Source organism: Lontra canadensis, unplaced genomic scaffold, assembly GCF_010015895.1.
Source record: "Lontra canadensis isolate GAN:19392208 unplaced genomic scaffold, GSC_riverotter_1.0 scaffold13, whole genome shotgun sequence".
Lineage (NCBI taxonomy): Eukaryota > Metazoa > Chordata > Mammalia > Carnivora > Mustelidae > Lontra > Lontra canadensis.
Window position 1 is genome coordinate 7,365,088 of NW_022631007.1, and position 21,561 is coordinate 7,386,648.

Here is a 21,561-nt window from a genome sequence, read left to right on the forward strand (position 1 = left end):
AGTCAAACCTTTTTCTCCCAGAACATATAAAGGCTAGATTTCAGTTTCAGGGTGATAGGCCACAGTGAGGAAATCTGTGTTTTTATAAGGTCTACTAAGGGACTTCTGGGCCAGCCTTCCACCTTGGAATCCCCGAAATCACTGCAGGGATGTACCTCGAAGGAACAGAGGGGCGCCCAAGGGCATATGTTGGGGGATTCTTGTCACTCCGAAATGAAAAGAGGGATCCCCGTATTGTGTCCTCTGTCTGGCTCTGTGGGGCTAGCCGCTGATCAATTAGGGAGAAAATGTAAATATCACGGCTCCCCCCACCTTCTTCCTAGGGAAGGGGTGGGGATCCACAGGGGTAAAGTCTTGGCGAGAAAATGAGATGCCCCTTATCATATTCCGGAACCTATCTGTATTTTTAAAAAGATGTTAGGGACCTAGAGAGGTTCGTAAGGCCAAAACCCTATTGTGTAAATATTGGCTTAAGAGTTTGTTTCACGCACAGCTTCCACACCCACTGAACCGCCCTATAAAATTTTTACCCTTGACCACAAGGATAATCGGGAGAAAACAAGGATCGTGCTAAGGGAAAATGGGTACTTCACGAGTAGAACAGGCCAGCATCCTGGATCTACTTGAACAGACTCTTAGAGTTACCTTGGGGTATCATTCTCACCACAAGCAAACGCTCGCCGAAGTTGTTTTTCTTTTTCTTTTCTTTTCTTTTTCTTTCTTTTCTTTTCTTTCTTTCTTTCTTTTTTTTTTTTTTTAAGCCGACCTATAAACAATCAGTGTGTCCCTTGCTTGTCCGGCTGGCAGTAAGGACCCTACGAAGATGACGTTTGTCATTTGGTGTAGTGCTGTCTTATTTATTCCCCCTCCCCATTCCTGGCCGGCTTGGGGTTTCTGTCCCCTCTCCACGCCGGAGACCGTCCTTCGCCTCCAGCCCTCAGACACTGCGGGATGCTCCTGGGGAAACGCAGCTGTGGAAGTGCTGGGCATGCTCGGTGGCCCGGCTCGCTGGGCGACGAGGAGCGCGCCTGGGCCTAAAGCGGGGGTGGGGGGCGGGGGCTGTTTCTTGGGGAAGCCTGCTGATTGGTAGGCCTGTCTGTCTTTCAAGACTTGCATTGCAGCAGGAGGGGAGGTGGGGACAGAGGGTGAGGGTACCAAGGTAGGTTGCGAAGCGTAGTAAAAAAAAATAAAAGAGAAGAACCATAGGCGCCATTCAGTGGCGTATGATACGTGAATTGGGGGACCCGGCATCTGCGGAAGTCCGGGAGCCTCTCATTTCTCCTCTTACCTTCAGGCTCCCCAACATCATGTGGGCTCATCTAAACCTGGTTAATCTATAATTTGTGTACACACTGCTGAATTGAGAGCCCGCCCTTCTCTCCCTCTGACAGCTTGGTGATGAGGGCACACGTGCCCACTACAGCAAAGCTATAAATAGCAGATTTTGGAGCTGGTAACGAGGCGGTAACAACAGGGGCCGAGTTGTTGGGAGCATAGCTTGCTTAATGGGGAGCAGGGGAGGGGGATGCGAAGCCAGGAAGACTGAAGTTAGTAGTAAAGTGTAATTGTGTGGGGTTTTACCCTTGTCAAGAAAAAAGTAAGATAAAAAGGTTGTTTTTTAGTAACGACATAATCTAAGGCCAAAGGGCTTTTTACAGGTTTGATGGTTAGCGCGGGTCGAGTGGAGGATATTTCACAGTGCATAGACTTTAACTTTTCAAATGACCTTCTTCCTCCCCCACTTGCCCCCCAAAACTAAAGGGAATATGCCTCTATAGAAACCAAATATTCGTTGCTAAAAGGAGAAGGCAGGAAGATCAATTTAATTTGCAAATATTCTGTAATAACCTTCACAGAAATGTTTGTATTTTAATCATATAAAACAAATTATTATATAATATAAAAATCTTTTTAAAAAATATGTCTCAGTGGGAAAGGATTTCTGCCCTAAAAATTCAATTTCAGGGCTAAAATGTTCTATAGAAATCATGCAATAAGCCAGATGGCTGCGACAAATTCTGTTCAGACCAGCCGGTTTCAGGCAGAGGGTAATTGCTGATCACGGAATGTTACTGCCATTTCTTCCTACTTTCTGATGTTTTACCACCAACGTTAAAAATGGTTGGTATTTACTCTAATTATACCATAGTAAGTTAATTTGTTCTTCACTTTTTTTTATTAATGGGTTGAGATAACTCTGGAAACGCACATGTGGTTCATATAAGATACAGACTATAAAGAGATGCTTTTGTGGAATCTGAAGTAGTTTGGAGCAGGTACAAGTATTATCCTATCACCGTATGCCAAATTAGTCTTGTGGCATACTGTAATGAAATACGCTGTATGAAACATTAAGTCCTAGCTGAAAATTCACAGAAACCAAAAAGCAACCTATTACCAAATATATTGCTCAATGCTGCCATCTATAGGCTAGAGATGATTCGTGTAATAGACTAAAGTGCATCTTAAAACTGAAACAGAGCTGAAATGGCTCATCAGAACAGTGAGACAGTTATGTTGATATTCACAAATGAAGTTATGATTCTAGGAGCTAAAACTTAGTATGCCGTGGATTCACTATTGGACAATATGTCTACAATTAGCTTTGAAGTGAAAAAATTGATCTATGGGTAATGCTATCAGGGACATACACAAACTTTATAAATTATTACATGTATCCTTAAAGTGATCTCTAACTAGAAATTTATTTTGGTTATTAATTAATATGTTGTAAGTTAAACATTTTATATTTTGTCAACATAGAGAAGTATAAGTTACTGTCAAAAATAACAGAAATTAGATTTGAATTGGCTGAAGGCACAACTAAGCATTTGACAATTAGAAAGTATTTCCTATATCAAAACATGTTCTACTTAGGATAAATAGCTTGTACCTGAAGGAGCTGCTTAAATATTGTCATCTGTTAAAAAAAAATGGCAAATTAGAATGATTCTTGAAGGAAAATAAAAACTTGCCAATTTTCCCGTTGTAATATCTATTTTTTATTTTAAGATAGCTTCATAGTAACAAATATTTGAATGCCTACTCTGCAAGGTGATATGAAATATAAAAAAGAGACAGCTTCTTATAGTTTTCATGGGATATTAAGAGATATAAAATAAAGATGAATGATACCCAAATTAGTGTGTGTGTGTGTGTGTGTGTGTGTGTGTGTGTTAAATGTCAGATAACGGGTATTTACCCAGAGCAGGAGGAGATCATGGTGCATGAAATAACTAAAGAAATCTTTGTGAAGGAGAAAAACTTTAAGCTTGAACTTGAAGGGTGGCTCTCACTTAGGTAAGTGATAGGCAATTTTTTCCTCATTCAGGTGCTGTGGAGTACCTCCTTTATCAGGCATGAAGCTGGGCACTGAAGATTTAGATTCCTGACATATGATCCTGCCCACAGGAAGCTTACAGTAAAGGTGAGAAACAAATGAGTACAATTACAGAGCACTATGATTTCTCTTTTAAAAAGTAGGCACAGCACAAATGAGATCCAATAATAACCTATCACCTTCTGATTTAAAAGTCATCAATCACAAACAATATGATTTGGGAGCCTGGAGATGCCCCTCCCTTAATAACCTTGTTCTCTTGCTCCCTCTTTTTTAGATTTATTTATATATTTGAGAGAGAGAGAGAGAGAGAGAGTTCTCAAATGGGGGAAGGGGCAGAGGGAGAGAAACCTCAAGCAGACTCCCTGCAGAGCATGGAGCCCAACTGAGAGCTCGATTCTGCAACCCATGAGATCATAGCCTGAGCTGCTGAAACCAAGAGTCCACTGCTTACCCGACTGAGCCCCCCAGGTGCCGCAACCTTGTTCTCTCTTGTAATTAAAATCTCTCCTCCTTTCAGATTAAAAAAAAAAAAAAAAAAAGTGAAGTTGGGAAATTGAAAGTGATCTAGAAAGACGCATTGGGCTCGGAAATCTGCTAGATGAAGGCTTCCTAAACCTGAGAATGTTGTTAAAGCGCAGGTTCTGATTCAGAAGGTCAAGGGCAGGCTGCTGTCCTACATTTCTGACCCATTCCCAGGGATACTGATTCTGCCTGTATGCCTTTTCTTTAGCACAGTTTCAGATAACTAATAATTGGTCGAAAGGCATGAGAATATGCTGCTGGGAAATGCAAGCCGAGTACTTACATTTCAGTATTCTAGACATTCCAAGAGAACAACAGCAATAAAGATTCTACTTAACTGAGGCGCTATTGCATTGGGCCTTCTCTCTTTTCATTCACAGGTATCAAATCTTTCTGACAAGTGTGAAGAGTTATTGTCTCTCTTAAACACTTGTGTGAGTGTCTTCCAAAGTGTGATTAAAAATGTAGAGTTCTGGCTACATCCAAGTCCTACAGAACCAAAATCTCTTAGAGAATGCTGGACCCCCACCATCTGCATTTTATTTGTTGTTTTCCACCATCTGCATTTTAAGCAGCATTCCAAGAGACTCTTATTCACACTAAATTTTAAGAATCAGTGGTTTAGGTACAAAGGAAAAGGTTTAATTAAATATCTTGGGAACAGGTGAATGCACAGCCCTAGCCAGTAAACAAAAGTCTTTATCTGTGGGCTAGTTACTGTATCTGGGGGGAGCGGGCAGTGACCCAGGTCTGGTACATCTCTTGAGTCTTTGAGAAAAATCAGTTACAGGCAGTCAGCCAGTGAGAATCCAGTTCTGCTCTGATTTTGATTTCATCCTCCCTCTATCCTAGAGAATTCAGAGAAGATCAACACAATGAGAACTAACACAGGATTTTAGAAAGGTGTTAACACCCTCAACAGACTATTTCAAACCTTTTGCTTTTTTCGGTATAAACAAAGCATCAAATAAACAGATGACTGAGGTTAGAAGAGAGGGAGAAAGTGAAAACTCTATGTCACTATTTAATTCTTCGATTTTGGAAATTTTGTTGATGGGTGATTTTTTTAGGTTAGTCCCTAATCACACCTATCTAAAAGACTTGCTTTGTCTTTTTAAAAATTTTATTGATTTAATATATTCTCATTTTCTATATTCTTTTGTAAGAACTGGAGGTTTGCCAGTCAATTTGTCATCTTAGATAATGCTACCAAGTTTTTTGGTCACTTAATCCAAGGAAGGAATCCCCAGCTGTTTCTTGTATTCAAAGAGACATCTGTTCTATCTAGAAAAGCATGTGCCTAGAAAGATTTGTAGACTCTATAACACCTCTTGTTGGTTTCCCCCCATTGTCCATCTTAAAGTTGTCTTTTTAGTACAGTGTGCTTAGTCTAAAATTTGATAACCAAAAAATGTCTTCAAAATAATTCTGCAACTTTACTTGTTTTTTAATAAGAATGTCCATAATGATGAACTTGTAATGCCTTCTATTGAGTAGTTAGGACCTGGAGGTAAAATATTGGTTTTCCTAACAAAGAATCCCCAGGTCTCCCAAGGGCTTTTGCTCTTCTCCCACCCCTCCCCCCAATAGGAAGATTAATAATCACATCTTTTATTTCTTCTCTCCTTTTCCTTCTCCTTCTTCTTCTTCTTGAAGTAACTCTTCAAACTGGGGCTGGCTTATGATTTCAAGTTCCTTTACTTAATAACAAAAACTGGGGATGCCTGGGTGGCTCAGTTGGTTAAGCATCTGCCTTCGGCTCAGGTCATGATCACCGAGGTCCTCGGATGGAGCCTAGTGTCAGGCTCCCCATTCAGTGAGGAGTCTGCTTCTCCCCCCAACCCCCACTAGCGCTCTCTCTCTCTCAAATAAATAAAATCTTAAAACAAAAACAAAACCCAACTAATTAGAAGTTTAGGAATATGTGTGGTTTAGGAACATGTGAGGTTGATTTGAACTCAAGACATGTAATTACATCGATAGCTTTGGTGTTGCCTGGTGCGGTTCTACATGTGGACAGAGGGTCACCCACATCAAAATCACCAGGGCGCTTGTTGAATGTGCCACTCTTTCTATCCCACCCCTGGCTCTACTAAATCAGGTGCTCTCTAGGTTAATATGCACTTCCCCCATTGAGTTTTTAAAGATTTTTTAAAAATTTATTCATTTGAGACAGAGCAATCACAAGTAGGGGGTGGGGCAGAGGGAGGGGGAGAAGCAGACTCCCTGTGGAGCTGGGAGCCTGACATGGGACACAACCCCAATACCTGGAGATCATGACTGTAGCAGAAGGCAGATGCCCAACCGGCTGAACCACCCAGGTGCCCCTCCCCATTGAGTTTTATGTGTGCTAAGATTTGAAAACCACTCATGAGCTTAAATCTAAAACCATATATTTTAAATGAAAATATTATATGAAATACACAAGAACTAACTTTTGGTCAATAGTTTTATTCTGAAATATTCTACTGCAGTGACTTAAAAACTTTTTTTTTTTTGTAAAAATTTCATTATTTATTAGAGTGAGAGAGAGAGAGGAGAGAGGGAGAGAGAAACCTAAGCAAATTCTAGGCTGAGAACAGAGCCCGACATGGGGCTTGATCCCACAACACCAAGATCAGGACCTGAGCGAAAATCAAGAGTTGGCTGCCTAACCGGCTATACCACCCAGGTGCCCCATGACTTAGAAACTCCCTAACACCTGGTAAAAATTATTTGCAAACACATTGTACATCAAGCCCTGTACACATGCAGGCAAGTGCCTGAAATACAATCTATCCTTGTGTCTTGCAGTGCACTCAAATCTTTTTACTCTTCCCTCTCTCTTTCTCATGCTCGTCTTCCTTTAATGCTTGCTAGGACCCACTAAATTAGTTTCCCAGCACATGAAGGTGTCACAATCTGCAGTTGCCTCACTATATGAGTATTTCTAAATTCCAAAGCAACTACCACTTCTAGTTCCTTCATTGTGCTAACCATCAAGTCTCTTAAGGAGGAAATGCATATCCTACTTCCAATGGATTCTAATTCATTTAAATTTATACTATTTTTAGTACGAACCAAATATGATTTTTCCACTACCTTTTTTCTTAAGCTGAAGCCACTCTGTCCCTGCTAAGCCATGAACTCTGCTACACTCAAATTTTCCATGTACCTTAACAATAGAAATCTAAATACAGGTGAAAGGCGAATTGAGAACACAATGTAATTCAGTTACTATTTTCTTGAAGATTACAGGCATTTATTATCATGCCCCCATTTTATTCTCTTGTAATATTGAGTGAATGCCATTTACCTTGCCCTGTGTATAAAGCATTTGGGGGAGATAGACATAAATGCATATAAAATATATTCATGTAATTTTATATTTTATTTACCACCAGTTTTGGATTGAGGCTACATAGGAAAGGGACTCTCCTTTTTTTGTTGTTGTTGTAAAGGAGATGTATTTAAAAATGAATTACTTATTAGTAATTAAAAATTACTTTTATTGACATTAGTTTCATTAAACTAGTTAAAATGTTAAATGTCATTTTCTAACCAATTTACCAAACATAAATTTCTCCAAGTACTAGGAAATTCAGTTTTTAAGGGCTCATTCATTCACTCATTCATTCACTCAACAAATATTTATTGAACATTTACTATTTGTCAGTTGCTGTTATAAGAGCTTGAGACACAGCACAAAGCAGATAGGTATCTGCTCTCAGTAAGGGAGGACAAATGGCAATAAAACTAAACATATTGAATGAACAGAACATCTAGTATGTCAGAAGGTGATAAGTGCTATGAAAGAAAAAAAATAAGTCAAGATTAGGAGATTTGGGAGTGCTGGTAGTGGCAGAGGGTTGCTATTATAAGTAGGTGGTCCATCCAGGTACATCACATTCAAGAAGGTAACATTGAGATCCGGAGGAGAGCCCTAATAGCCAACTGGAAAATGGTGAAGTGTTTATGCAGAGATTTGAAATAGCCAGTGCAAAGCGCCCAAATTAGGAACATACTGGGCACATTCAAGGAAACAGTGAGGAAGGAAGAGTTGTTGAGGCCAAGTGGGGGAGGAGAGACTAGGAAGAAGAGAGATTGAAGATAGCACGGTAGATAAAATCAGAGAAGATCATGTGGGTCGTTTTAAGGACTTTGGTTTTTATGCCGAATGAGATGGAAGCAGCTAGAGGGTGTTTCACAGAGCATTGGGAGAATCTGACTTATATTCCAAAGACCCATTGTGGCAGTTCTGTTGGGAACAGACTATCAGCGGAGAAGAGAGAATAGTGAAGGCAGAGGTGGAGAGACCTGTTAACAGGCTATTGCAGAAATCTAATCAAGAGGTGGAGATCCAGCTGGCAGTGGAGACGGGGAGGAAGTGGTCAATTCTGAGTATATTTTGAAGGTGGAGTAAGTAGGATTTGCAGGTAGTTTGGATGTGACATGAGAGAAAACGGTTTTTTGATCTGTGCAACGAGAAAGTTTAAGTTTCCATCAGCTGAGGTAGTGTGTCAGTTTTCTATTGGTGGATTAACAAATCACTTCAAAGGAAGTCTCTTAAAATGTCAGCTGCTTCATTATGCTTAAGAATTCTGTGGGTCAGGAATTCAGCCAGGGCACTATGAGGATGGCTGTCTATGTTCCATCATGTCTAGGACCCTGAATGGGGTGACATGAATAGTTGGGGGCAACTTGAATGGCTGGAGCCTGGAATCATCTGCAAGTGTCTTCACTCCTATGTCGGGCACCTGGATTAGGATGACTGAAAGGCTGGGTCAATCAGAATCCTTACACCTGCTCCCAACATGTGGCTAGAGCTTCTCTTGGCATGAAGGCTAAATTCCAAAAGGATCAAGCCTGCAGATGGAGCACCCCAAGAGCAAACACGTAAAGGGGGGTGTTCCAAGAGAACCAGGCAGAAGTTGTGTAGCCTTTTATGACCTCATCTCAGAAATCATAGAGCTTCACTTCTGTATGTACTTGGTTGGTAGAAGCAGTCACCACCCCCTGCCAGATTAAAGGGGAAGGAACCTGGACCATATTTCTTCCTGGGAGGAATAACAAAGAATTGTGGCCATTTTTTTAAAGTACCACAGATTGGATGACTGTGAGTAAACAAGTACAGGGATGACAGGAAGATCAGAAGATTCAGTTCCTGATTGAAGAGAATGTTGATTTTCAGATGCTTGTTGAACCCTTAAGTGGAGATATTAAGTAGGCATTTGTATATATAAAGTTGTCGTTGAAAAGGCTGGTCTGGGCAGAAGATGTAAATATGAAGGTTGTCAGCATATGTGGAATTGAAAGCCCTTGATACTGGACAAGACCACCAAGAGAGAGAAAGTAGAGAATAGAATAGCACTGAGGAACCAGCAAAGGAGTCTCAGAAGAGTGACTACTGAGGTTGTTCTCTTCAAGGAGAAGGGAAAGTACTGTATCAGCAAGAAGAAAATCAACTATTGAGTCAATTGCTGCTGATGATCCAGTCAAAGGAAACCTCAGAATGCGCACAGGCTTTAGCCTTATTGTGTTTGTGTTATATGTGAGACCAATCAGCATGATCTCAGGTGCACACAAAATGCTTGGGATATGATTTGATTCTTCAGGGAAATCACTAGCATTCAACCCCGTTCCTCACATGAATATAGCACAGTAAATGTGTATAGAAAAATCTGTAGGGCTTACCTGGATAATTATGGCAACACATTTCATATTTCCTAAATAACTCTAACTTGAAATATTGCCGTAGGATAAAGGTATTGAAGTATATTTGATGTTATATTAGATAATTCTCACCAAGGACTTTTACCTTCTTATCGCTGACACCTAGACTTCTAGACATTTCTTAAAATTCAGACAGAAGGAGGTAAGGGGGGTGGGAGGAGAAGGAGCAAGAGTCATAGAAAAGATTTCCAGGAGTATATGCCTTAATTTTTTTTACCAAATATTTCTAGAAACTTACTTCTAGATTAATCAAATTTTACTGATTAAAAAAATTTTCCAATTAAATGATAGCTCTTCCCTTTATCTTGAATTACTATTAAAGATCAATGGAAAGTAATACAGTACATCCAAAAAGCAAATATAATGCTAGCACTTAATTTTAAGCTGGAAAAATAATAAATAAAATCTTATGTAAAATAAATCAATGCCAACCATATAATTATGTGAGATAAAAATGACTGTGTCATTGATAGGCACACAATCTACCAGAGTAGAAATCGTACCTCTTAGAATCTTTATAGAACTACAGAATAGACTTAAACACAGCTTTGTGAATTATGAGAATTTATTATTATTTTAGTTCTGCAGTTTTCCCACCCTAATATAAAAGTGAAAATAAAGAGAATCCATATAAGTTGTTATATGTCCACTGTGAATGACAGTTTAACTATCCTGCCTCTACCCAGTGATGATTGTCTGATTCCCCCACATGCCCGTGCTTGTGCTGACATTTGTACACACACTTCCCACAAAACTGCTTGCTCTCTTTCTGTTTGGCCAAGGTTGATCATGGTTTCTTTGTTGGTTACTGATAGTATTTAAAATTAATAAAAATATTTTCTTTTCTCACTCAACAGCTTCTTCACTTTCTCTATTCCCTTTTCCTCCTCCTATCACATTTCAACTGAATCTAAAACAGTGCACTATGTGGTAATTCAGGACCACGGAGAGCGTGACCGAAGGGGCATTTCCAAAATATCCTAGTCTTGTAGGTGGGGGAAGAGATGATTCTGAAACTGTTGCTGGACATCTTTCACTTAAAGGACATTATTATAGAGAATAACAGTAACATTCCAACTCCCTGATATTTAGGAGATATGATTTTTCTGGACATTCTACGTGCTTTCTAAACTTCTGGTTTGAATTCCAAGAGAAGATTCCTAAAGTATGGATAGCCAGAGATTCCAGAGATTGCCAGTGCAAAACATCTTTTGAAGTTTCATGTTTATACTTTGCTACCTTTTCTTCTTTCTGACAATTGTGAGACCCACCAGCCTATCACGGAAGAAAATTGAATTATACAGAGATTGACAGAGTTGTAATTGAATAGTTAGAGCCATGTGTACAAGCTCTGGTCCTAGGTCTCTAGCACTGCTCTAGAATCTGCATCTCATCCTTCAATTCTGTGAACCACTCAGAATTCATTCAATCATTATCCTCCCCTCTCTTTTAATTTTCCTTAATCTAGTTTCACTTGAGTTTTCTTACTTACAACTGGACATGTCCTACTAACACAGATAGTAAGATTTAGATAGACAAATGAGAACAAATATAATTCTAGGCTAGGAAGAAATAAGATTGTAGTCAAGGAGGTAGGAATGCAGCTTGGGTTTTTCTGGGATAGTGAGAAAATTGGCTTAAGAATATTGAATGTTTTATAAGGAATGTGTTTAAATAGCTTCTTTATACTAAACTGAGTAGGAGGATGAATTCTTTCAGCCTCTTCAGAAGGCAGTTGAACAAGGGCTATACAAATTTCAAATGCATATAACATTTGACCCAGCAATTCCACTTCTAGAAATGAATTCTAAAAAATAAATATTTAAGGATATTCATCGAAATGTTCTTCTGTCATAGAAAATAACTGAAAACAACATACATGTCCATCAGTAGAAAATTTGTTAAATCTACATATTGAATTATTACACTGTCATTGAAGATAATTCAGTAGATCTGTAGATTACATTATGGAATCATCCTTGCAGGAAAAAAAAATGGTAAGACACAAACTATAATAAATGCTATCATTTTTTTTAAAGAGCACATGTATATTTTCATACAGAAAAATTCTAGAAGGGCAAATAAGAAATCTTAGCATGGTTTTCTCTGGAAGAAGGACTTTTTATCTCATATTCAAGCAATCTAAGATTGTTTGCTTGTTTTTGCAACAACATTCCCATATTACTATTTGAATTAAATTACTATCAGAAATACAACAAGGTAGAACAATGAAAATTTTAATGATATATAATGGTTATTGCTTGCTTAGGAATTTCTATGTAGACCTTGTTTTAAGCTCATTAATATAGTATCTCAATTGATCCTCACAGCAACCTTCTGAAGAAGAAAACATTTCCTCAAATTGCACTATTGGAGGTATTCAGGCTACTGGAACTCTAAGAGTGATCATGCCATGATTCCAAACTCTGGCTCCAAAGCCCTTGTGTTTCTTCTTTTTGCCAACCTGAACTGCCTCTGACTTTGTTGTTGTACCCCTGAGGACTTATTTCTGTGGATAAAAATTAAATCTCCAAAGCACCTGTGTGGCTTGGTGGGTTAAGCAGCTGCCCTCCGCTCAAGTCGTGATCCCCGGGTCCTAGGATCAAGCCCCACATCGGGCTTCCCTGCTCAGCAAGGAGTCTGCTTCTCCCTCTCCCCATCCTCTTGCTCATGTTCTCTCTTTCTGTCAAATAAATAAATAAATAAAATCTCTTAAAAAAAAAAACAAAAAAACTAAATCTCCCTGCAGCCTACCAAGGATATCTAATAAAGATTTTCTTTGAAATGGCTAATAAAACGAATCACTAAATAAACTTTCCCTTCTGTACCAGGTACTTTGATGTGGTGTAGAGATTTTCTTAAACTGACCGCCAAGGTATACACCACCTCATAAATTTTATTAGAGAGCAAAATTATGATAACAGTTTCTCTCTCCAGCACTGGAAGACATCCAGTTGTTTAATCGGGATAATGACAAAGATGGACTTCCATATTGAATAGATCACTCTTGTAGTTTTGAAGGAGGAATTTAGAAAAGAGGAGATTGGAGACACAGATGTAGTTGACATGGAAATTTGTTGGGTATCCACCCAGCACTGTGTTTCTCCATCTTTTACCAAGAACACCCTTATATTCCATGGGTCAATTCACAGAAAGATTATTAGTTGAGACCTCAGATCTGGACTGCCTTGGGTCAACTGACACTGCCACTTACCATCACAGTAAATGTTGACAATTAATTGAATTTCTCTCATGTATCAATAACATGGAAATAAAATAGTATTTCACTGAATCATTATGATGGTTTAAGCAGATAGAGCTTATGAGTGCATAGTAAATATTAGTCGTCATCACCACTATTATTGTTGTCCTCAATCACGTGTTTTGAATGGGATTAGTCCCACCACTCCTTGTCTCCACCGAACCGTCAATCCCCACCGCATTGCAGGACAGAGTCTACCACAGAGTGGCAAGGATCACAGAAATCCCGTCCTTAAAGAAGGGGCAACACTTTATCGGTTTGACACTCTTAACTTACTTTATTTTTCTTAAATATCACCAGACACATTGTATACTTATTTATTCTCAAAAAGTAGAGAATGCATGGTTTGTTCACTGTTGTCTTTAGGTGAGCAATAAAGAAAGGTGGCTGAAGAAAGCATTCCTGTCAGGGGACTACATGAACAACGGTGGAAAAGTCATGAAGAAACATGGGCATTCCATGTGGACTGGAGTAGGGGGAACATGCAGCTGGTCTATAAATGAAATCATGCACAGAAAGTATTTAGCAAGGCTTTGTGGTCAAGATAGCGGAGAAGTAGCAGGCTGAGACTACTTCAGGTAGCGGGAGATCAGCTAGATAGCTTATCTAAAGATTGCAAACACCTACAAATCCAACGGGAGATCGAAGAGAAGAAGAACAGCAATTCTAGAAACAGAAAATCAAGCACTTTCTGAAAGGTAGGACTTGCGGAGAAGTGAATCCAAAGCAGCGGGAAGATAGACCGCGGAGGGAGGGGCCGGCTCCCGGCAAGTGGCAGAGCAACGGAGCACAAAATCAGGACTTTTAGAAGTCTGTTCTGCTGAGGGACATCGCTCCAGAGGCTTAACTGGGGTGAAGCCCACGCGGGGTAAGCGTGGCCTCAGGTCCCGCAGGATCACAGAAGGATCGGGGTGTCTGAAGGTTGCAGAACTTACAGGTATTAGAACGGGGAAGCCGGCTACAGAGACGGAGCCGAGGAGTGAGCTCACAGCTCGGGCTTACCTTGAACCGGTCGCAGGCTCAGTGAGCGCGGAGCGCAGCCGGAGGCCAGGCAGACGGGAGTAATTGGGCGCTGTTCTCTGAGGGCGCTCTGAGGAGTGGGACCCCGGGTTCTCAGCTCCTCCGGGCCGGAGACTGGGAGGCCGCCATCTTCATTCCCGTCCTCCGGAACTCTACGGAGAGTGCTCAGGGAACAAAAGCTCCCAAAAGCAAACCCGAGCAGATTACTCAGCCCGGCCCCTGGTAAGGGCGGTGCAACTCCGCCTGGGGCAAAGACACTTGAGAATCACTACAACAGGCCCCTCCCCCAGAAGAACAACAAGAAATCCAGCCAGGACCAAGTTCACCTACCAAGGAGTGCAGTTTCAATACCAAAGAGAGCAGCGGAATCCCAGAGGAGGAGAAAGCAAAGCACGGAACTCCTGGCTTTCTCCACATGATTCTTTAGACTTGTAGTTAATTTTTTTCTTTTTCAATTTTTTTTCTCTTCCTCTGCTATTTTTTTAACTTTTACCCTTTTCTTTTTTAACGTTTTTTAACTAGTTTATCTAATATATATATTTTTTTTTCTTTTTTATATTTTTTCTTTATTCGTTTTCTTTTCTTTCTTTCTTTCTTTTTCTTTCTGAACCTCTTTTTATCCACTTTCTCCCCCCCTCACGATTTGGGATCTCTTCTGATTAGGTTAAAGCATATTTTCCTGGGGTTGTTGCCACCCTTTTAGTATTTTACTTGCTCCTTCATATACTCTTATCTGGACAAAATGACAAGGCGGAAAAATTCACCACAAAAAAAAAGAACAAGAGGCAGTACCGAAGGCTAGGGACCTAATCAATACAGACATTGGTAATATGTCAGATCTAGAGTTCAGAATGATAATTCTCAAGGTTCTAGCCGGGCTTGAAAAAGGCATGGAAGATATTAGAGAAACCCTCTCTGGAGAGATAAAAGCCCTTTCTGGAGAAATAAAAGAACTAAAATCTAACCAAGTTGAAATCAAAAAAGCTATTAATGAGGTGCAATCAAAAATGGAGGCTCTCACTGCTAGAATAATTGAGGCAGAAGAGAGAATTAGTGATATAGAAGACCAAATGACAGAGAATAAAGAAGCTGAACAAAAGAGGGACAAACAGCTATTGGACCACGAGGGGAGAATTCGAGAGATAAGTGACACCATAAGACAAAACAACATTAGAATAATTGGGATTCCAGAAGAAGAGGAAACAGAGAGGGGAGCAGAAGGTATATTGGAGAGAATTATTGGAGAGAATTATTGGAGAGAATTTCCCCAATATGGCAAAGGGAACAAGCATCAAAATCCAGGAGGTTCAGAGAACCCCCATCAAAATCAATAAGAATAGGTCCACACCCCGTCACCTAATAGTAAAATTTACAAGTCTTAGTGACAAAGAGAAAATCCTGAAAGCAGCCCGGGAAAAGAAGTCTGTAACATACAATGGTAAAATTATTAGATTGGCAGCAGACTTATCCACAGAGACCTGGCAGGCAGAAAGAGCTGGCATGATATATTCAGAGCACTAAACGAGAAAAACATGCAGCCAAGAATACTATATCCAGCTAGGCTATCATTGAAAATAGAAGGAGAGATTAAAAGCTTCCAGGACAAACAAAAACTGAAAGAATTTGCAAACACCAAACCAGCTCTACAGGAAATATTGAAAGGGATCCTCTAAGCAAAGAGAGAGCCTAAAAGTAGTAGATCAGAAAGGAACAGAGACAATATACAATAACAGTCACCTTACAGGCAATACAATGGCACTAAATTCATATCTCTCAATAGTTACCCTGAATGTTAATGGACTAAATGCCCCAATCAAAAGACACAGGGTATCAGAATGGATAAAAAAAAAAAAAACAAAACCCATCTATATGTTGCCTACAAGAAACTCATCTTAAACCCGAAGACACCTCCAGATTTAAAGTGAGGGGGTGGAAAAGAATTTACCATGCTAATGGACATCAGAAGAAAGCAGGAGTGGCAATCCTTATATCAGATCAATTAGATTTTAAGCCAAAGACTATAATAAGAGATGAGGAAGGACACTATATCATACTCAAAGGATCTGTCAAACAAGAAGATCGAAGAATTTTAAATATCTATGCCCCTAACGTGGGAGCAGCCAACTATATAAACCAATTAATAACAAAATCAAAGAAACACATCGACAATCATAAAATAATAGTAGGGGACTTTAACACTCCCCTCAGTGAAATGGACAGATCATCCAAGCAAAAGATCAACAAGGAAATAAAGGCCTTAAATGACACACTGGACCAGATGGACATCACAGATATATTCAGAACATTTCATCCCAAAGCAACAGAATACACATTCTTCTCTAGTGCACCTGGAACATTCTCCAGAATAGATCACATTCTCAGTCCTAAATCAGGTCTCAACTGGTATCAAAAGATTGGAATCATTCCCTGCATATTTTCAGACCACAATGCTCTGAAGCTAGAACTCAATCACAAGAGGAAATTTGGAAAGAACCCAAATACATGGCGACTAAACAGCATCCTTCTAAAGAATGAATGGGTCAACCAGGAAATTAAAGAAGAAAAAATTCATGGAAACAAATGATAATGAAAACACAACAGTTCAAAATCTGTGGGACACAACAAAGGCAGTCCTGAGAGGAAAATATATAGCAGTACAAGCCTTTCTCAAGAAACAAGAGAGGTCTCAGGTACACAACCTAACCCTACACCTAAAGGAGCTGGAGAAAGAACAAGAAAGAAACCCTAAACCCAGCAGGAGAAGAGAAATCATAAAGATCAGAGCAGAAATCAATGAAATAGAAACTAAAAAAACAATAGAACAAATCAACAAAACTAGGAGCTGGTTCTTTGAAAGAATTAATAAGATTGACAAACCCATGGCCAGACTTATCAAAAAGAAAAGAGAAAGGACCCAAATAAATAAAATCATGAATGAAAGAGGAGAGATCACAACGAATACCAAAGAAATAGAGACCATTATAAGAACATACTATGAGCAACTCTACACCAACAAATTTGACAATCTGGAAGAAATGGATGCATTCCTAGAGACATATAAACTACCACAACTGAACCAGGAAGAAATAGAAAGCCTGAACAGACCCATAACCAGTAAAGAGATTGAAACAGTCATCAAAAACCTCCAAACAAACAAAATCCCAGGGCCAGACGGCTTCCCGGGGGAATTCTACCAAACATTTAAAGAGGAACTAATTCCTATTCTCCTGAGACTGTTCCAAAAAATAGAAATGGAAGGAAAACTTCCAAACTCATTTTATGAGGCCAGCATCACCTTGATCCCAAAACCAGACAAGGATTCCATCAAAAAAGAGAACTACGGACCAATATCCTTGATGAACACAGATGCAAAAATTCTCACCAAAATACTAGCCAATAGGATTCAACAGTACATTAAAAGGATTATTCACCATGACCAAGTGGGATTTATTCCAAGGCTGCAAGGTTGGTTCAACATCCGCAAATCAATCAATGTGATACAACACATTAATAAAAGAAAGAACAAGAACCATATGATACTCTCCATAGATGCTGAAAAAGCATTTGACAAAGTACAGCATCCCTTCCTGATCAAAACTCTTCAAAGTGTAGGGATAGAGGGCACATACCTCAATATCATCAAAGCCATCTATGAAAAACCCACCGCAAATATCATTCTCAATGGAGAAAAACTGAAAGCTTTTCCACTAAGGTTAGGAACACAGCAGGGATGTCCATTATCACCACTGCTATTCAACATAGTACTAGAAGTCCTAGCCTCAGCAATCAGACAACAAAAGGAAATTAAAGGCATCCAAATTGGCAAAGAAGAAGTCAAACTATCACTCTTTGCAGATGATATGATACTGTATGTGGAAAACCCAAAAGGCTCCACTCCAAAGCTGCTAGAACTTGTACAGGAATTCAGTAAAGTGTCAGGATATAAAATCAATGCACAGAAATCAGTTGCATTTCTCTACACCAACAACAACACAGAAGAAAGAGAAATTAAGGAGTCTATCCCATTTACAATTGCACCCAAAACTATAAGATACCTAGGAATAAACTTAACCAAAGAGACTAAAAATCTATACGCAGAAAACTATAAAGTACTCATGAAAGAAATTGAGGAAGACACAAAGAAATGGAAAAATGTTCCATGCTCCTGGATTGGAAGAATAAATATTGTGAAAATGTCTATGCTACCTGAAGCAATCTATACATTTAATGCAATTCCTATCAAAATACCATCCATTTTTTTTCAAAGAAATGGAACAAATAATCCTAAAATTTATGTGGATCCAGAAAAGACCTCGAATAGCCAAAGGAATATTGAAAAAGAAAGCCAAGGTTGGTGGCATCACAATTCCAGACTTCAAGCTCTATTACAAAGATGTCATCATCAAGACAGCATGGTACTGGCACAAAAACAGACACATAGATCAATGGAACAGAATAGAGAGCCCGGAAATAGACCCTCAACTCTATGGTCAACTAATCTTCGACAAAGCAGGAAAGAATGTCCAATGGAAAAAAGACAGCCTCTTCAATAAATGGTGTTGGGAAAATTGGACAGCCACATGCAGAAAAATGAAATTGGACCATTTCCTTACACCACACACGAAAATAGACTCAAAATGGATGAAGGACCTCAATGTGAGAAAGGAATCCATCAACATCCTTGAGGAGAACACAGGCAGCAACCTCTTCGACCTCAGCCGCAGCAACATCTTCCTAGGAACATCGCCAAAGGCAAGGGAAGCAAGGGCAAAAATGAACTATTGGGATTTCATCAAGATCAAAAGCTTTTGCACAGCAAAGGAAACAGTTCACAAAACCAAAAGACAACTGACAGAATGGGAGAAGATATTTGCAAACGACATATCAGATAAAGGGCTAGTGTCCAAAATCTGTAAAGAACTTAGCAAACTCAACACCCAAAGAACAAATAATCCAATCAAGAAATGGGCAGAAGACATGAACAGACATTTCTGCAAAGAAGACATCCAGATGGCCAACAGACACATGAAAAAGTGCTCCATATTACTTGGCATCAGGGAAATACAAATCAAAACCACAATGAGATATCACCTCACACAAGTCAGAATGGCTAAAATTAACAAGTCAGGAAATGACAGATGCTGGCGAGGATTCGGAGAAAGGGGAACCCTCCTACACTGTTGGTGGGAATGCAAGCTGGTGCAACCACTCTGGAAAACAGCATGGAGGTTCCTCAAAATGTTGAAAATAGAGCTACCCTATGACCCAGCAATTGCACTACTAGGTATTTACCCTAAAGATACAAACGTAGTGATCCGAAGGGGCACGTGCACCCGAATGTTTATAGCAGCAATGTCTACAATAGCCAAACTATGGAAAGAACCTAGATGTCCATCAACAGATGAATGGATCAAGAAGATGTGGTATATATACACAATGGAAAACTATGCAGCCATCAAAAGAAATGAAATCTTGCCATTTGCGATGACGTGGATGGAACTAGAGGCTATCATGCTTAGCGAAATAAGTCAATCGGAGAAAGACAACTATCATATGATCTCCCTGATATGAGGGAGAGGAGATGCAACATGGGGGGTTAAGGGGGTAGGAGAAGATTTAATGAAACAAGATGGGATTGGGAAGGAGACAAACCATAAGTGACTCTTAATCTCACAAAACAAACTGAGGGTTGCTGGGGGGAGGGGGGTTGGAATGGGGGGTGGGGTTATGGACATTGGGGAGGGTATGTGCTATGGTGAGTGCTGTGAAGTGCGTAAACCTGGCAATTCACAGACCTGTACCCCTGGGGATAAAAATATATGTTTATAAAAAATAAAAAATTAAAAGTTAAAAAAAAAAGAAAGTATTTAGCACCCAGTAACTGTCATGATAGCCATGATAAGAAGTGGCAAATACAAAATCTTTGAGAAGAGTGTTCTTTTCATTTGAGAATCATTCAGAACATCTAGTGCCATGTTCTTGTTGTATACTCAACTATAGAACAGAATGCCATCACGTAACCTAAAGGCCCACACAGATGACTGTGAATGCAAATAGAAGAGTTTGGGCTTGTTTCACTCATAAAGAAGAGCACTGGGTATGAGAAACAGGCAAAGTGATGTGAGCAGATCCAGGGAATAGAATAAAATGTGCAGGGGTAGCGTAGTTAGGAGTCCATTTCAACAGACCTAATGAGATAATGCAGTTCAGGGTTAGGTCTGTGATGGTAGAAATGAAGAGGAAGGAACAGATACCGAAAAAATCCAGAGGTGGAGACAATGGGTTTTGAAAACAGATTGGATGTCTGGGATAATTGTGAGAGACGTCAAAGCTGACTGGAATTTTAATCCCCAGTGACTGGGAGGCTGCTGGGACATTTGTTTTTTCCCTCAGAAATGAAAGTTTCTATTACTTATAGAAAAGGCAGGAGCCAGAAGTTAGCAGGTTTGCACCAGTTCCCTATACCCCCCAAGTCCACCAGGGGAACACAGGAGTTTGAGATGGATGCTGCACATAAGGGATGGGGGGCAGGTTGGGATAGGAAAGGATCCCAGGGCCCCAGCCCAGCAAGCAGCCAACAAGCTACCCTCCCATCCTTGCTGTCCTCCAGAGTGGGCAGTTAGGGTAGTCATGCTGTATGTCCCTTGACCCCATAGTTGCTTTTGTGACTAGCTCCAGAAACTGCTCAGCATCAGCAGTTGGAGAAGCCTGCTGCAGGCTGACCACTTAGAATTTTCTGAGACTTCTTCCTGCCAGTGGTTGATGCCCCTTTCAACACCATTCTACTAAAGTGCATGCATTGGATTACTTGTTAGGTATAACTGGCTTGAATTTTTTTTTTCTTGCCCCAAAATCAACCACATTAATTTTTTCTTCCTATAATCCTTATTCATGAACTCTAATTGTTAGTTATTTTGAGGGCATTGGTTATCTTCATGTAGTTTCCCATCAGTAATTATGTGATGAGTTAATTTCTGTGATGGGCATGGTTGAATTTTTTTTTCTAATTTCTAAAATCACATTTCATCATGAACAATTTCCTAGAATCTGCCTTCTAGAATCCCACTTGTCATCCAGTTTGGGGATTCTTTTTTTCTTCTATCCTTTTTAAAAAATATTTTATTTATTTATTTATTTTGACAGAGAGGGAGGGTACAAGCAGGGGGGTAGTGGCAGAGGGAGAGGGAGAAGCAGGCTCCCCGCTGAGCAGGGAGCCCAATGCAGGGCTCAGTCCCAGGACCCCAGGATCATGACCTGAGCTGAAGGCAGTTGTTTAACCAACAGAGCGACCCAGGCGCCCCAGGGTTCTCTTTTCTAAAATAAATATCTGTATAACAGATAATACAGTAACTATACATTTCATCTAAGCTTTAAAAATGCATTGGATATTTTACTTTTTAATTCCTCTAGGTAACACGGAACTCTTTTGGAAATTTTTATATTGTATTAATCGAAGCACATTAAGGTTGATTGAGTCCAAGACCATGAACTTTACCTACATAACAGAAAGCAAAAGTAAAAATTAGAACTTGCAATGACTACTCCATTTCATTAACTCTAGTTGAAGTTATTTCCACTAAGCGTGTTCCATGGAAGAAAAAGCTTATTTAAAGACTTGTCACTCTATTTGTCCCTCTTTCTATCCCAGGTGCTCAACAAATGGAAGCCCGAGTTCTCCATAAGTTCTTCAGAGTATAATTTT

At 39.7% G+C, this 21,561-nt stretch overlaps 1 long non-coding RNA gene across 1 annotated transcript; it reads left to right on the plus strand.

The window, feature by feature from the left end:
* The first annotated feature begins 1,362 nt into the window (after positions 1-1,362).
* LOC116867951 lies at positions 1,363-12,125 on the plus strand. The gene is made up of 3 exons (XR_004382694.1): positions 1,363-1,547; positions 3,332-3,427; positions 11,908-12,125. It is a non-coding gene; the product is annotated as an uncharacterized LOC116867951 (long non-coding RNA).
* Positions 12,126-21,561: the final 9,436 nt, after the last annotated feature.